Below are 18,095 nucleotides of genomic sequence, written 5' to 3' on the forward strand. Positions count from 1 at the left end.
GTTTTTTACTGGCCTGTTTTTTTTATTTATTTCTTCTTCTTTTATGCTCGTTACCCAATGGAATACAATGACTAATGTCTTTAAAACTTCCCCACTTGCCTTGTAAAATATTTGGTCCCATTGAGTGTTGAGTAGTGAGGACCATAGCTTATTGAAGTTAGCTTTTTTGATATTTAGAGTTCATGACATACCATTTCCTCACTAGGGTTGCCCCTGTCTGTTCTATAAAATTGTCTGGAATAAATTTAATAAAAATAACAAGCCTTTGTTCAGCATGCTATTCCATTTGCCCAACTATAATCAGGATAATTAAAATTGCCCATATTAATAACATTGCCCTGCTTCGCAGCTTTTTCTATCCTTAAAAGGAACTGACACTCTTCCTCATCTTTTATGTTTGGGGGGCTATAACATACCCCTACAAGCAATCTACTATTTATTGCCTTCTTATGGAACATGAACCATAATAGCTCTGCACTGTCACAGTTCTTGTTAGTGTTATCGTCTCTTTAATTCACTTTAGCTCACTCTTCACATGCATACCCCTCCACCCCTTCTGCCAATTCCAGTGGTTTGAGCTGTCCAAACAGATTTACAATTTTTCCCAAAATCAAAGTGCATTTATTTCACCCCCTCCACTATATCCTGTTTCGGCCCTATCTTACCATATGGCAAAAACATTTCTGGTCTTTCCCTCCTAGTTTAAAAGCTAATGCATTCTTCTAATAATTTTCTCCTCCAGCAGAGCTACACCCTCCTCATTTGAATTTAGTCTGCTCCTACAGTACTTACTTTTGCATCTCTTCACAAGATGTTGGTTCAGGTTATAGTACTGTATAAACCATATATGACAAGCATCTGGCTAAGATGATCCTTTTGGATCCTGAAGATTTTCCTGAGGTTGCAGACAGTTCTGCTTCTTCCACTTCAGAGGATAAATCACTGATGCAAATTTCAATTTCTGGGATATTCTGTTCCCTTTCCTGGAGTACTGGTTGGGCTTTTTGCTCAGGTTGCTGTTCAGAAGATGCTGACTGTGTCACTCCATGAGGCTCTTAAAGGAAAGGTAAGTGCAGGAATCTTTTTCAAAGTCGTTATGAAATGAGTTGCGGTAATATGAATGGTTCTATTGCCGACAATGAGGTGCAACTTGTCATGCAATTTGGAACTGTGAAATTGCTTGACAAAGCCCACTGTCGGCTAATGTCACTCAGACAGTTCAGGCATGGGCCGGCACCTGGCTCATCCTATTAAGCATCCACTGAGAGCCTGAGCCAGACCCCCCACCCACAGCCCAGAGCTCCAGTAAGCACTGGAGGGGAGAACAGAGAGCTGCTGACTGACAGTCCCAGCTCACTGTTAAGAGAGGAGAGGAGAGGAGAACTGAGCGATCAGTGGTGTTTGCTCAATTCTCACTGCAGAGCCGGTGGGGAACAGATGCAACATGGGATCAATTTTGCATCCACCTAGGTGAATATAAGCCCCATCATTGCGATTTCCACTGTGGCTTGTGACTTCATATAACGGTAGTCTACGCAAGTTGCAATAAAATCAGTAAAAATAAGTACAGGAATCTTTTTCAAAGTCCCTATGACATGAGTCGCGGTAATATGAATGGTTCTATTGCCAATAATGAGGTGCAACTTGTCATGCAATTTGGAACTGTGAAATTGCTTGACAAATCGCACTGGTGTGAACGGGGGGCTAATTGTTTTAACACCTAGGTGTTTTATTAATATTTACACTTGCTGATAATCCCCTTATTGGTGTTTGATGCAAATTCTGTAATCCTTTGAGACTCACTAAAGCCCACAAATATACCTTCCTCAGCATAAGGTTCACATTTTCTACCCATTTTTTTTCTATTTTTTTTTCCGGCACCTGCATATATGCTATGCTTTCAACTATTTTGATGTGTTTCAGGTCAGGCTTCTTTCTATTCCACAGCTCATGGAATTTTCACTGTTGCTTTTCCAGGTAAGGGATTTAAGAGATAGTGGGTCGTTTAATTGCCTCTCCTATTGATGTTGTTGGCATATCTACATCAAGAAGCAGGCTTCTGGCATTTTCACATAAAGTGTGGTATATTCTCCAAGCAAAACCATTATGTGGTATTTAGGTAGATTAGCTTCTTTAGAAGTTCGGGATTCCTGTGTACAAGATGACAAAGCCAGGTATTGAATACAATTGAATACAGTTGAATAATGCAATATAATTATTACTATTATATCTGTGTATTAATTTGTCTAGTCCCTATAGATTACTTAGTCTATTAAACCTCTGAGCGCATGATACTGTTAATATCACAATAATACAAGGTTAGCTATGAAACCAAACACACGGTTTATGAGTAATCAAGTCTCATTTATTTCCCAAGGAAATAAAAAAGCTAACATGCATTAAAAGAAGTTACAAGATTACATAGCATACAATCAGAACACAATACAAGAATATACTTAGCACATCCTAGCAGCTGGCCTCGTAATGGAATAAGAGATCTAGGCCCACATGGTTTAGGCATGAGCCATCACCCAGAGTAAGGCCTCAAGATGGCAGAGTCATCAGGTTAGCAGAGACAGAGCTTCATGGTAAGGCTTTGCAGTGAACGGAGAGACAGAGCTCTCTGTAACAATCCTTTTTTACAATCACACACCATCCAAACCACATCCCATTGCCTGCCCAACCTTGCTTTTGGACGAATCACAGTATCTCTGGGGCGTCTCCTCCACAAGTTATATTTTTGACCGTCTTGCCATAATTGGCCTCTGGGGGCAGTGTCTGTCCATGATTTGCAATTAATCCAACTGGAGTCAAACCTTGGGTTCGATCTCCTGTGTCTCAACTCATTAATCATCTCTGTCAGTTAGGTTCTCTTTGAAGCTTGCTTGAATCAGGAATTCTCATAGACAGATTGAAGTCAGCATTGTCATGCAGAGTTAGGCTTAACTGGCTACATTCCAATGTGGGGACCATATGTCAGTCCTACAGAGAGCGTATAAAATCCAGAAATGTGATATTAATTCATGTTTAATTCCAACATCAGTTAAAATGTTTTTCCTCTTGTGATGTTTCTTTTAGTTATTATTTGTAATAAGTTAGCTGCTACCTCTGAATGTGACTCTCGTTTATCAGGATTTGTGATGAGCTAAATGATCAGAAAGAGTTTGGCATTTAACTTGAACTTTACTGAATAGATGCAGAGTAGAAACCGACAAGGCCAACATGGCATATGTATAGTACAATGCAATATACTGTGCAGTAGAGAATGAAAAAGACTGCAATAACAGGGCTGCCTAGATGCAGTTTTCTAAAGGGTCACTAGTTAGCAGCATAGTCTATTGGACACTTAATAGAGACAACAAAAGTAAGTGCTAATGGCTAGTTGCATTTGCTTGGGACAACACCACTCTCACAGGGAAGTAGAGGGTTTTGGTAGTCCAGGTGCTGAACCAATCCCTTGACCTACTCCACAGGTTAATGGCAGGGAGAGTCTGTGCTTCAAAGACAGAGGATAATGACTGCATCCACAGGACTTCAGGTTCAGAACTCCAAAATGCAGCTGGCACAGTGATCTTGTAGTGCTTGGGTTTTGATGGAAGCTGTGTGTTCTTGTGCTTAAACCAGGTGTTTTGCACACCCTGATTAACGTAGGAAGACCAGTCATATGGGGACGGCTCATATGCCCAGCCATTGCTGTCTCATCAGGTGTGGTCTCTCTGAGCATTGGGACAGAATAGAGAGCAATTCATACTCACTGGGTATGTCCTGGCAACCTGGAGCTTGTGAAGGACTGAGTGAAACTTTGTGCACATGGCTGAAAATATTTTTGGACTGGCTGCTTTGCCTAAATTGGAATCAGAACCTGGATTAAACAGTGGGACCAGCTTAGAGTCTGCACTACATCTCAAGCTGTAAGTGAAATTCACTGCCACTGATTGAAGCTGAAGGTGTGATGGGAATCTCCAGGACCCCAGACCAAAATCTAAATTAGAAGCCCTACATTGCTTATACAGAACATTTTAACAATTTAGTAAAAGTAGCCCTTAATGTGGTAGTAAACCAAATACATTTTTTTTTTCACAGAGCTGGTCCAGGCTCTGCAGGGATCCCAACAATAATGTGTGGATCAACCCAGATGCCTGACTGGCAGCTGGCTTAGCCTCCCAGCATGCCGCTGAGAGCCTGAGCTTGAGTTAGCCTCTCCTACATCTCCCCAGCCCATTGATCCAAGGACTGCTGTTGGAGACAAGCTCAGAGCAGTCACCACACCCTGTTTAGAGCAGGCCCGAGAACTGAGCGATCAGTTATCTTTACTCGCTCAATTCTCAGTGTATTGGTGGCGGGGGATAGCTGTAGCTTCAATTGATGCTGCAGCCATCTATGCGAGTATGAGCTTTTCTTTTAAAGGCTTGCTAATGACAGCTTGATGACAGATATGACAGCCTACCTTTTAGTCTAGCAGTGACCTACGCAATATTAAATGGGTGGCCATGAAGATATGGCTTATTGAGGAATATTGTACATATTGAGTGTATAACGGTTATTATTAAAAGTTATTATAATTATAAATATATTGGTATGCAACGGATTTGTTATGATCCATTGCCAGAGGTTTCATTTTGTTGTGGAAAGTATTCTTTTTAATTTACTGGGATCACTGTTTTTAATTTTCTTATGTGGTAGGGTTAACACTTATTGTGTATTAAATAAAAATGTTATATTGAGTAAACAGTGCACCTATTCTTTGTTTAGTGAAATCTGTCAGATGTGAAGTTCCAAGGATTTCCTACTTCAGGGACTGCAGAGACTATATATAAATAATTCACTTCTGCTAGCTACCAAAATTTGCCTGGCTTGTTGTTTCCACTGTGAGGCTTGCAGTAAAAAGTTATCAGCATCGTCATCCTACATTTCACTTGTACATGCAGCACTAACCCCCGAAGGAGCTGCTGGTTATTTGTGGGCTTACCGTTACCTTCCGTTTTCCTTGTAGCACATCTAGGGGATGTCCCGTGGTAGATGGCCCAGTAAATTGAGACTGACAATAGATCCACTTGAATGGATTTTATTTGCAAAACTCAGACAATTGAACAGTCTTTCAACCTGGTATCAGAGGGTTGGAAAAAGGGTTCAGGTACTCTTAGTGCCAAAGTCAGAAAAAAACGTTGAAGAACTTGCTTACTTTGACTGCATCCAGAGAATAGCCATTCGCAACTGGATGATCACTCGGGTTGGACAGTCCTACTCTCACAGGGCCTAGCAGCCAACTTGGAACAAGTCTCTGCCACAGACGTTGTTGTAGAATGTACAAAATAATGTCTCTGCCACAGACGTTGTTATAGAACCCGTAGGAAAACTAAGCTTGAGAACATTTGTGGGATACCTGGATCTCTCAGCCTACTTGGCGATATCCACAAATCCGGATTGTCTCGGTTACTTCAGCCCTTCCAGGCTCTTGCTAAGAAAACCAACCTGTATATGGTGTTCTTCTGAAGAGTCCTCCCCTGGAATGCTTGAAATACACTGGGTCTCTCCCGAACCGGAGACGGCACCCAACCACCTCAGAATCCTTCCTTAGTTTCCTTGCCTCAGGCTAGCCAGCCCCGAGACATTAAAGTCAGGTGGATCTGTACCCCAGGCCATAGCCCTCCTGGGGTCTGGTAAGGAGGACCAGGACCATGAAGTCAGCACATCATTCTGGACCGGAACCCCGAACCACGTGACGTCCGCATCTTAAATACCCTCTCCCAGAAAGCACAGCGAGAACACCACTCCCACTGGGCAGGCTCTGAGAGAGAGTAACTTAAGCACCTGACCAGACCCTAGTTCCATGCCTGCCAGGGGAGACAGTGCCCCCTGTGGCTAGGCTGAACATCTCACAGTCTAATCAGACTGATGCCGAGGCCCAATTTAGATAATTGTACCCAAACCAAACTGCAGTTTAGGCAACTTTAACTATTAGAAAAACGCATAGCACGTGCTCTTCAGGAGCCGCCGCTACATACAGTACATGTCAGACCAATCACAGGCACTTCAGCCCACTGGTAGGTCAATAACAGAAACAATTAGCCTGACCCCGTGATCTTGTTTCTATGAATGGAGAGGGAAGGGATGAGATGATGAGCAACACAGATACACATTATCAGTGTCACTTATCTCAGGGACAATAACAAATTGGACAGTTTATCTAACCTGCCCAGTCCGTTTCTATCCGTGGTCTACCCAATGGACTTGTGCCTTTTTTCAACCTGACTAAGTATGTAATTATGTAACTACCCCCCAAGGTTCTTGTCCATGCATTTTTTGGATATAAGATTGATGGAAAATCACAAGATCAATAACTGTGATGTTTTTTGAGAAAGAGGTTCATTGGTTCTTTCAAAAAGTTAGAGGAACTCCAATATGCCTACTAAGCAATGTACTTCAAATTACAATAATGGTTAATAACAAAACCCAGAGTAGAAATTAACCTCTGGTATACTTTAGACACTAAGCACGTGTGCAAACATCACATGTAAAAAATCGAAGTTGCTAAATGTTGTGAAATAAGCAGAAAGCTTTACTTTTTATTAGATCAGTTATCATATTTACTTAACCACTTTCAGACCGGACCAATTTGCTGGTCAAAGACCAGACCACTTTTTGCGATTCGGCACTGCGTCGCTTTAACTGACAATTGCGCGGTCGTGCGACGTGGCTCCCAAACAAAATTGACGTCCTTTTTTTCCCACAAATAGAGCTTTCTTTTGGTGGTATTTGATCACCCCTGCGGTTTTTATTTTTTGCGCTATAAACAAAAATAGAGCGACAATTTTGAAAAAAACGCATTATTTTTTACTTTTTGTTATAATAAATATCCCCCAAAAATATATAAAAAAACATTTTTTTCCCTCAATTTAGGCCGATACGTATTCTTCTACATATTTTTGGTAAAAAAAATCGCAATAAGCGATTATTGATTGGTTTGCGCAAAAGTTATAGCGTTTACAAAATAGGGATAGTTTTATAGCATTTTTATTAATAATTTTTTATTATTTTTTTTTTTACTAGTAATGGCGGCGATCTGCGATTTTTATTGTGACTGCGACATTGTCGGGGACCCATCGGACATTTTTGACACATTTTTGGGACCATTGTCATTTATACAGTAATCACTGCTATATAAATGCAGTGATTCCTGTGTAAATGACACTGGCAGTGAAAGGGTTAACCTGTGGGTGGCAGTGTAGGGGTTAAGTGTTCCTAGGGGTGTGTTACTAACTGTGGGGGGGTTGGGCTTTCATTTAGTGTACACTGATCTCTGCTCCAATCACATGGAGCAGAGATCAGCGTCACTAGTTGCTAGGCAGAATGGGAAAATGTTGTTTATACAGCATTTCCTCCATTCGGCCGCTCCGTAAAACGATCGCGGGGATGCCCGCGGCGATCGAGTCCGCGGGTCCCGCGACCGGACTCACGGGGGTCCCGACCAGCGCGGGAGCGCGCCGCCGGCGGCGCGCTCCCGATGGCACGGCGGCAACGAATATTGGACGTACATGTACGCCAATATGCCTGCCCGTGCCATTCTGTCGACGTACATCATCGTGCGCTGGTCGGGAAGTGGTTAAAATGCTTTATTCTGTCCAATAAATCATTCATGATTCATACAAGCTATTACTAGCCTTGTATTCAATGCAGTAATAATTAATATACAGTGGAACCTTGGTTAACAAGTAATGCGGTTAACGAGTATTTTGAAAGGCGAGCAACTTTTTATTTTAAATTTTGACTCGGTTTGCGAGTGTTGTCTCGCAAAACGAGCAGAGTTCAAGCTAATGTGGAGTGCAGTACCTCATTTAGCCAGAGGTGCAGGGGCACCAGTGAAACTTGGAACGGTTCAGAGCCATTCGGAAATACTCGGAATCACTCGGAAATACTCAGTTCCTGAGTGTTTCTGAGCCTTTCCAAGGGTTTCCGTGTTCAGCTGAGCTGTCCCCAAGTATTTCCGAGGCTCCACCTAGGGCCACATGCTTTATTGCATGCAATAGAAGTCAATGTGGAACAAATTATCTTAATTTCCATTGACTTCAATGGGGAAACTCACTTTGATATGCAAGTGCTTTGGATCACAAGCATTCTCCTGGAACGGATCATGCAAGGTTCGACTGTATCTCTCTGATGGTCAGACTGGAGGAAGTGGTATTATTGATGGAAGCACTCAGCGGAGTGTGGGATAGGATCCGTCACAATTGGTGGCAAGCTGTGGGATGCTTCCTCTCAAGTGCAGCGCCTTGAAGGATCTCTTGGAAGCCAGTGGCCCCAGCAACAAATCCAAAGCGACTCTCATCACCGAACTAATGGAGATCGACCAGGCCAGCAAACCACAAGCAGATACCCCAAAGGTGGCAGAGTTCCAGCGTTATGTCCAGTGGTGCCTGGCCCTGTATGGTACTCACCCCTCCGCAAGAGGTTATCAGTCAAGTCTTACGGGAGGTGTCCCAGCTGAACTCCAGCAGGACCAAAGAGTGTCAGTTATGTCCAGCTCCAGCGGCCCGCAAAAAGCTACCCTATGCCGCCTTCCACATGATTCAAGACAGGGAAGATGAGATGGATGTTTACCTGCAAATGTTTGAGTGGCATTGCGGCTCCAAGATGTTGATAAAGCAGATTGGGTCACAGTGATCTTGTCCCAGACATGATCAGACAGGACTATGACTGGGTAAAAGAAAGACTATTGACTCGCTTCAGCATTACTCCAGAGGCACACTGTTTGAGGTTTTGCAACCTCTCCCAAAAGGAGAGAGTCATACACAGAATGGGCTCATAAAATGACCTGAGTAGCGAAGAGTTGGATGACCGGGCACCAAGCTGTTACCATGGGAGATGCTCTCCAGCTAATCCTCCTGGAACAATTCCATGATCATACCCCACTTGAAGTTAGAGGCTGGGTAAAGGATCAGCAGCCAGTCACAGTAGATGAGGCTGCTGTCACGATTCCTACCATGCCATGCCAACGGCCAGGCGTGGTCACCCCCCAGGTGGCTCAAGGAGGTATTGAACCCATGATTTTCTGTGTACTGCTCCTGCTGTATTGCCTCTGAACCACACCTCAGCTCATTATTCAGCCTGGTTTCCAGCTATGCCTTGTCCTGCTTGCAGCACTGAGGACTATACTCTGAAACTTGATTTGCAATTAGCATATGTCACTCCTGGTTCAGCTGAGGCAGTTTTTTCTAATCAGCTGGCTAAAAAACACTGCCTCAGTCAGTTCATTGTGCCAGTTCATTGTCTCTTGTACTGCCAAAGGTTCCTGTTTTCCTGTGTTCTGATTTTCAAGTTTCAATGTTCCAAGACTGACCCTGGATTCTGACCCTGGCTGTGTTCATCATTAACTCTGACTTCTGGAATCCCTGGCTACAGCTTCACCTTGAAGATCCTTTGGTTAATTCCCTGTTAAGCCCCCGTGCACAGATTCACAGCCCAGGTAGCCTTTTACCTTGTTACCATGGGCTGTGTGTAGTTGCAAGGGTGAGCATACATCTCTGCACTATGGACTCCAACCAAGGTAAGCCCTTACAGCTGCCACACTAGCTGACAAATACGTGGATTCAAGGCGGACTGAACAAACAGAGCCTAAGACCCCAGCTTGGCCTGTCTTCAACATTCCGGGGAGAGCTGCCCCTCCACACCAGCCGTCGATCTCCTGTCCCCCTCAGCTACCATCTTTACGAGGGAAGGGGGACCTCTGATACAGATGCAACCAAGCAGGGCATGTTAGGAGGTATTGTCCTCAGAATTTTTCCCAGGACACGCGGAACCACAGGCCCCTTGGACCTGCCCAGGCTGCTGCACACTGTCTTGAGAGAGATGATGTGACATGGCAAAGCCCGGATGGAGGTGCGCTCCTTCGAGGACGGAGCCCGGGTAAGTCCTGTCACCCCTGACCTAGACTGTACTACCTCAGCTATTCCTACCCGACTTGGGCTTCTCCCCAAGACTTTGTACAGGCAACTTTCAGGAACCCTTCCCTAGCTAGCTATAGGGAAAGAGCAGGATTGCACCCCAGGGGGTTGGAGGGGGAGCGTGTAGAGTGGGTCCGGGGATTATTTGGGTAACTGAGAAGATCCGCCCAATAGGCAGCTGGCTGTGCTGCAGAAATATTGGCATGAGCTCCTGCGTATGACCCAGATCCTCCACCGTCTGACTCATTTGTGTTTTGGCCAGAGATTACAGGGGATGTCTGACAGTATTGCCGGAACTGTTACACATGCCAGTGGGTGGGTAAGCATGGGAGACCACTGAAAGCTCCCCTACACCCTTTACCTATTATTGATAAACCTTTTAGCCACGTTGCCGTACAGATGCCAGCGGGTGGGTAAGCATGGGAGACCACTGAAAGCTCCCCTACACCCTTTACCTATTATTGATGAACCTTTTAGCCACATTGCCGTAGACCTGGTAGGATCATTCTCCTGACCTAGTCCTTCTGGGAAGAGATATATCCTTACCGTGGTGGATTATGCCACCCAGTACCCGGAGGCCACTCCCCTGGCAAATATCCATGCAGAAACCATGGCTGATGCCTTGCTCTGGATCTTTGCCAGGGTGGGTTTCAATCAGGAAATAATCTCCGACCAGGAGACCCAGTTCACTGCTGAGCTCGCTGAGCATTTATGGAGGCTCTGTGGGATAAAGCCCCTACAGAGCTCTCCTTATCACCCCCAGACCAATGAACTGTGTGAGAGGTTCAATGGAACACTGAAACAGCTGCTTAGGACATTCACAACCTCTCACAAGGATTGGGAGAGCTATCTGGAGACCCCGGGACAACTGCCACTACGATGGAAGGAGCAGCCTTACAATTTTACCATCCAGTATCGGCCAGGAAAGCAGAATGGGAACACTGATGGGCTTTCCCGGCAAACTGAACTATAAGACTCTCCCAGACAGCCCTAAGCTGACTCGTGGTGGATCTAGCTGGGTCTGCAAGACTATGGGAGAGGGGGGAACTGTCACTTACACTGGCTAAAGGGATTGTCAGGACCTGAACCTGGGACCTGTGTCTGGCAATGAATCTTCTCACTGAGCTATCTGAGATGCTGGACAGTGCCTTGTCAGATCCTTTAGACAACCCTGCCTTGTACCTTGATTTCAGCTGAACCTTGAACTCTTTGCTCCTCCCATGAACTTCCTGATATAAGCCATGTCTCTGCAATTCCTCCTTGCCAGAATATTGTTGCTGTCTCCAGCCTGTATCTCGCTCCTGTCTTCCCTGCTGCCGTTTATACTTGCTACTGCTTGTTATCGACCCTTGGATTGTTCCACAACTACGCTTCTGCTTGATCCCAACCTGCAACAACTCGTTACCGACCTTTTGGCTTGCTTACTGACCAGGCTTCTGTTTGATCCTTACCTGCTCGTCCGCCACTGAACCCCGGCTTGCTCACCTCCTGGTGGGGCGATCCTGAGGACTGCAACCTGGTACTAACACGCAGCTAAATACATCTCCACCATCAGGAGCTCTGGTGAAAACCGGTTAGTACTTAGACTCCGCACCTCAGGTGAGCCTGAGTCATCTGCCAGGGTGACTGCCTGTGTACCTATCCTGCTGGTTAGTGGTAGTCCTGCAACTGCTATAGCAATTGGTCTTCGAGCCTGACCCCTGATAGTGACAGGGATCTTTTCTGCCCACATTCACCCTGTTATTTGTTAATGCTATATTCCTCTTTCTGTTATATTTTTGAGAGACTGCTTTCTTGGATTTGCCCAAAGACTATTCTTAGTTTGTTTAATTCTGAACGATACATTAACAATGAAAGCTGGGCACATTGGCCTCCGGAGATGGACAGTCTGGTCGCCTGGGCTGCCTTAAGTGCTGTGTTAATTAACATGCATTGTCAGCTATGGGGGGGGGGGGGGAGGATGGAGTAAGCATGAGCCAGCCCTACCTTGTTATCTAAACCCTTGTGTTAAAGAGTATAAAAAGGCTGTAATCTGTCCAATAAATCATTCATAATTCATACAAGCAATTACAGGCTAGCTTTTTATTCAATGCAGCTGTAATTAAAATATCTCTCTGGTCAGACTGGAGGAAACGGTATTACTGATGGAAGCACTTCACGGAGTGTGGTATAGGATCCGTCACACAGCCTGTCTTGTGCCCTGCCCCTTTGGCTCACAAGGTTACTACTGTTATGTGACAAGAAAGTGTCTTTGAAAGGGGGACAATGCATTCACACAGTCTTCACCTATCATCACCACCTAATACGAGGGGAGGCTAATAAGTTCATACCCTCACCAAGATCCAGGTGTGCTAGGGATCTCAAATTTATTCCACTGACTTTTCCTTCTCTACATATTCACCTCCTATGGTTACAGACTTCTCACATCTGTGGAACAGACCTTTAATACCATCTGTGTAGAGGTGTGCAGATTTGGAGGAAAACCAGCTATCAATTTCAGTAATGACCACCTCAGCATTGTGGAGACGTCTTCCCCATAAATGTTTCTTCAGATTTGGAAACAGGAAGAAGTCCAAAGGTGCCACGTCTGGTGAGTAACATTACACTTGTTGCTGTTTTTGGAAAGGCGTCAGTAACCTGGGAACCCAACGTGCAGCCACTTTGCTAATATGTAAGATGTTATGTAATATGTTGTGAATTGACTCCCTACTAATATTCACCATAGCTAAGAAATTAATAGTCACACGTCTATCTTGAAGCACTAGCTGCTTAACCACACTTGAATTCTCTCTTCCATTGTTTGACAGTCTCATATGATGGACAATCCTCTCCATACACAGCTGACATCTCTTCATGGATTCTTTGGGCACATTTCCCTTGAAGATGAAGGAACCTAATCACAGCTCAGTATTCAACTATTCACCGGCATGACACCTACTCCATTTCTCTTGGCTCTAACTATAATTCACCGTGACCTAGAAATACAAAAATTAGCATGCATATTACTAAGATATCCACCGATAAATCTGCACATCTAGATCACGGTGAGGGTAAGAACTTATTGGCCTCTCCTCGTATAGAGACAATAATGTCAGCTTTTTCTCATGTCACCTGTGAGCGAGTCTTCTCACTCTCAGGAAGTTGTATTTTTTGTTGGAGAAGCCAGTCTTTTATATACATGCAGTCAAGTTACCCATATATGACTTTCTTCAAAGTAAAAGTGCATCCCTTTCTTGTCTGCTGGGTTACTCATATTTAGCAATTGGAACATATGCCAAACCTCCCTCTTGAAGTGCACTCTATTCTTCTTGGCTTTTTTGTTTCATAGATAATGCCCAATGTAAAGTCAGTCACTTCTGCAATTGGGCTTTGGGAATTACAAAAAAATATCCTTACAGTGGGGCCTTCCCCATTGTATGTAGAGGAAAAGGCTGTAATACAGTACTTACCTTTTATTCCTAGCTTCATGGGCCACCAGGCTCTTCTCTCTGATGTACAAAGTTGTGCATAGGCCCTGGCTGCCCTAACATATAATGAAGGACCATCATTGGTTCTATATATGTCGTTAGCATATGACCCCCGAATGGAAGGCTATAGAAAAGAGGCAGTGGTCCAGGTGAACAGCATGAGGGAAGATTATTTATCAACCCCTAGATCTAACAAGCATTTAAACGTTGCAGTGTGGAGAGGCCCCACTACAAGGATGTTATTTTATCCTGCACGAAGTTGAGCTTTAAAGTTTTTGTCTGCATGTGTTGATATTGCTTCTGAGAATCGCCTTAGTATTTGTATTAAAGTATAACTAAAGGCAAAATGTGTTTTTTTTTTAGTTTTGGATAGAATGGAGAGGGATTAGAACACCTGTATTTTTTTATTGGTCTCTATGCCCCCAGTAAGGAGATTCCCCCTCTCTATATGTTCTGTTTACCATTATCATTGAAAGTGAAAGTAAAAGAAAATCACAAATATTGGGTAGTCCAGAGTAACAGTAACAGAGGTGAAATCTTCCAATGGAGACACTTGTTCCAGTGACCTGGTGGCCCCCAAGGAATTCCCCTAATTTGCATGGGTTTTCCCTCACTTCCAGTTTGGCTATGGGACAGGAAGTGAACAGATATCTGTGCAATGGGACACAGATGGCGAAAAAAATCTAACGGGGGGTAAAACCCTTGTTTACTGTATCCAAAAAAAAAAAAAAAAGGTTTTGTCTATAGTTCTACTTTAACCACTTCCCGACCAGCGCACGACGATGTACGTCGACAGCATGGCACGGGCAGGCATATTGGCGTACATGTACGTCCAATATTCGTTGCCGCCGTGCCATCGGGAGCGCGCCGCCGGCGGCACGCTCCCGCGCTGGTCGGGACCCCCGTGAGTCCGGTCGCGGGACCCGCGGACTCGATCGCCGCGGGCATCCCCGCGATCGTCTCACGGAGCGGCCGAATGGAGGAAATGCTGTATAAACAACATTTTCCCATTCTGCCTAGCAACTAGTGACGCTGATCTCTGCTGCATGTGATTGGAGCAGAGATCAGTGTACACTAAATGAAAGCCCAACCCCCCCACAGTTAGTAACACACCCCTAGGAACACTTAACCCCTACACTGCCACCCACTAGTTAACCCTTTCACTGCCAGTGTCATTTACACAGGAATCACTGCATTTATATAGCAGTGATTACTGTATAAATGACAATGGTCCCAAAAATGTGTCAAAAATGTCCGATGGGTCCCCGACAATGTCGCAGTCACAATAAAAATCGCAGATCGTCGCCATTACTAGTAAAAAAAAAAATAATAAAAAATTATTAATAAAAATGCTATAAAACTATCCCTATTTTGTAAACGCTATAACTTTTGCGCAAACCAATCAATAATCGCTTATTGCGATTTTTTTTACCAAAAATATGTAGAAGAATACGTATCGGCCTAAACTGAGGGAAAAAATGTTTTTTTATATATTTTTGGGGGATATTTATTATAACAAAAAGTAAAAAATAATACGTTTTTTTCAAAATTGTCACTCTATTTTTGTTTATAGCGCAAAAAATAAAAACCGCAGGGGTGATCAAATACCACCAAAAGAAAGCTCTATTTGTGGGGAAAAAAGGACGTCAATTTTGTTTAGGAGCCACGTCGCACGACCGCGCAATTGTCAGTTAAATCGACGCAGTGCCGAATCGCAAAAAGTGGTCTGGTCTTTGACCAGCAAATTGGTCCGGTCTGAAAGTGGTTAAGATGGTTCCTGCCTGGTTTCCCCTTTACTGTTGAGTTACTGATACAATACCTGTACAATTGTACCAGGTTAACAATTCCATACAGGGGCCATTAAAGAGTCAGCTAAACTTCTCTCATCATGGGATTGATATGTTCCAAGACAACTGTACAATTGAGGTCTTTTAGCCTTGTTATGATTTAACGCTTATTCCTGAAGGGGCCACTGATATATGGGTCCCCTAGTTGACAATGACCCTTCTTGTGATGCCACACCCTCGAAAGCACCAAGGCTAAAACTGAGGTTTTATTTTGGGAAATACTAACCACGAAGCAACATACAGAATGACAATGGCATTAAAGTGGTTGTAAAGACACAAGGATGTTTACATGCATGCAATCTATGAGAAGAGGAGGATCCAGGCTGCTCTGTGCAAAACCACTCACAGGGCAGGTAAGTATAACATGTTTTTATCTTTTAAAGAAAAAAAACAAGTCTTTAATATCGCTTTAAAGCGTAGCTCAGAATAAGCTATAAAACATGTGTACAGAATTAGAAGCATGCATGCACCTACACTCATGTGTGCATTAGAGTGCTCATGAGCATGAGCATGCATGGTTTTGGCACCCACTAGCCTATTTAAAGCCCTGCAGGATTCAAGATCATTGTTGGGTGGTTGTCAGCTAATTCTGCCTGGGATCTGTACCTTGACCCAGCTGATTCTGCTTGTTCCTGAACCCCTTTTGCTGACTTCGGCCTGGGAACCTCCTCTGCCCACCTGATACTGACCTTGGTCTGGCTTTGTCTCCACTTCTGGTTCCTGATTCTGTACCTCTTGTTGCCAACTTCTGCCTGTCTGACCACCCATCTGAGATCCTACACCTGCCAGCTGCCAGCTTGCCTGCTGCATTGTCTTTAACTCTGCCTCTGATGCACAATCTTCTGACCCAGATCAACTACAGGCACCCATGCCCTTGTATACACTGTTATTTCCTGTCATCAACCTCATGGGATATGGGACAAGAGGTATAAGGGAAGGCCTCTTGTTAACTCATTCTTGACCAGATACGTTACATTAGGTGACAGATAAAAATCATATACAATACCACAACCAATGATAGGACTTTTTTTTAAATATCTTTACACCTGAACCCTGAATCTAGGGTGGTCCTAACTAATGGGGTGGTAATGGAAGCTAAAAGGTCCTTTAGTCTCTCAAAATCCCTTCCACTGGCCAATGTACTATTAAAGTGTAACTCCACTTTTGTTGAGGAAAAAACATTTCCCTCTGGGTGATCTATGTACATTGTAAGGATTATAACAAACTTTATTGCAGATTTCTACCTTTTGTTATTCTGAAAAAATCCTGCTGTGTTTGTCTGTGCCTCTGTCCTGAGTGGGTCTAATGGGAGTGGTTTTACAATTAACTGTCAGGTGTGCAGCTGCAGGGCTCTAATGAGGAAATCTGCTGGGCCTGCATCCCTTTAGACGTGCGCCTATTGAAAGTATCTCACCAAAATTACATTTTTGTTGCAGGGAATGCCTAAAATCTGACTTGTATCTTAGGCAGACTTCTGGGAAAATTTTGTGAGCCAATCACACAAGCAGGAAATTATGTTTCTGGGGGTGGTCTGTACACATTTTGTGTACAGAACAACTCTGGGTGGCCATATTCCATTGCATTTTAGAAAATTAGAGTGGCTGCGATTGAAAAGGAAAGGCAATTTTTAATAAAATTCAATTAGAATATGATTAGTGTCGCAATTATATGCACTATATTTTTTTTTCTTTATTTGCTTTTTTTCCCCCCACGAAAGTGGAGTTACCATTTAAATGTTGGGGCTCAAAGCTTCTGTATCCCAGGTTTAGTCGGATTTGAAGTTATAAGATATAAATACCCAAACTGTATCCCAAGGCAAGGTGACACTGTCCCTTTTAAGAACTGGGTAAGGAAGTTGTGGCCTCTCACCCCCATGCAGTCTGTAACTAACCCTCCTGCTCTCTGGTGTCCAGAACTGATGAGGTTGGTGGTGGCTCAGGAAGCAGTAATAGCAATGTCCCACAGAACCTGTGATGCCCCTTGCGTCCAACTCACTAGGTCTGATCTTCATAGATATGGCATTGATGACAGACAGCTCCCCAACTCAGCAGCCCAGTCCTTAGGCACCTACCTTTTATTACTTCTGCAGCTTTCTGTCCCATCCAGTCCTAGGCTTGATAGAGTACTGTCTTCTAATGACTATATCCCCCATAGTTCCAGGCAGCCTCCAGTAGTCTGTTTTCTCCTCTTCTCTTCCTATTTTCTATCTACATCTCATCCCTGGGTCAGCTGATAGCCCCCTACCTTCCAATACCATTTCTATACTGAGGACAACCACATTTATTTTTCTACCCTTCAGCTCACCCTCTCACTCTCCTCCAGTGATGTAAGTAACTCAGTTAAAATAAACAGAGTTACTTAACGCAGTTACTTTAGAGGGCAACCAGTAATCTAACTGATTAGTCTTCCCCTCGTGGTAACTCAGTTCCCATTACTTGGACGGCATTACCGAAATTACATCTACCGCCCGGGAGGCCCGCCGTGGCCGCACTGCCTGTCTGTTTGTTCCCCCGCAGGGAGGGGGGCTTTTGCCCGCTGAGCTGAGAAGAGGCTGAGACTTAGAGACTGTCTGGACCGTCCCATCCCACCCCGCCTATCCATAGACGGCGGACGGACACTGAAAAATTAAGTCAGCTGACACCAATCGAGTGAAGGCGAGGGTCTCTCTCTCTCCCCCCCCCTCTCTCTCTCTCCCCCTCTCTCCCTATGAGGAAAGGCATCCCTGGCATTCAAGTAAGTGACTGTCTGACGATTCGAATTGCAGTGCAATCGATCCATCCCAAGTCCTCCACCACCTCTGCTTCTTACTGGTCCCACCCCTACCCACCCACCATCACTTC

At 44.2% G+C, this 18,095-nt stretch overlaps 1 long non-coding RNA gene across 1 annotated transcript; it reads left to right on the forward strand.

Annotated features, from left to right (window-relative positions):
* Positions 1-11,066: 11,066 nt before the first annotated feature.
* On the forward strand, positions 11,067-13,842 carry LOC143987820 (uncharacterized). The gene is made up of 3 exons (XR_013276709.1): positions 11,067-11,540; positions 12,358-12,531; positions 12,749-13,842. It is a non-coding gene; the product is annotated as an uncharacterized LOC143987820 (long non-coding RNA).
* Positions 13,843-18,095: the final 4,253 nt, after the last annotated feature.

This window comes from Lithobates pipiens, unplaced genomic scaffold (assembly GCF_037356315.1).
Source record: "Lithobates pipiens isolate NorthernLeopardFrog02 unplaced genomic scaffold, aLitPip1_a1.2 Scaffold_18, whole genome shotgun sequence".
NCBI lineage: Eukaryota > Metazoa > Chordata > Amphibia > Anura > Ranidae > Lithobates > Lithobates pipiens.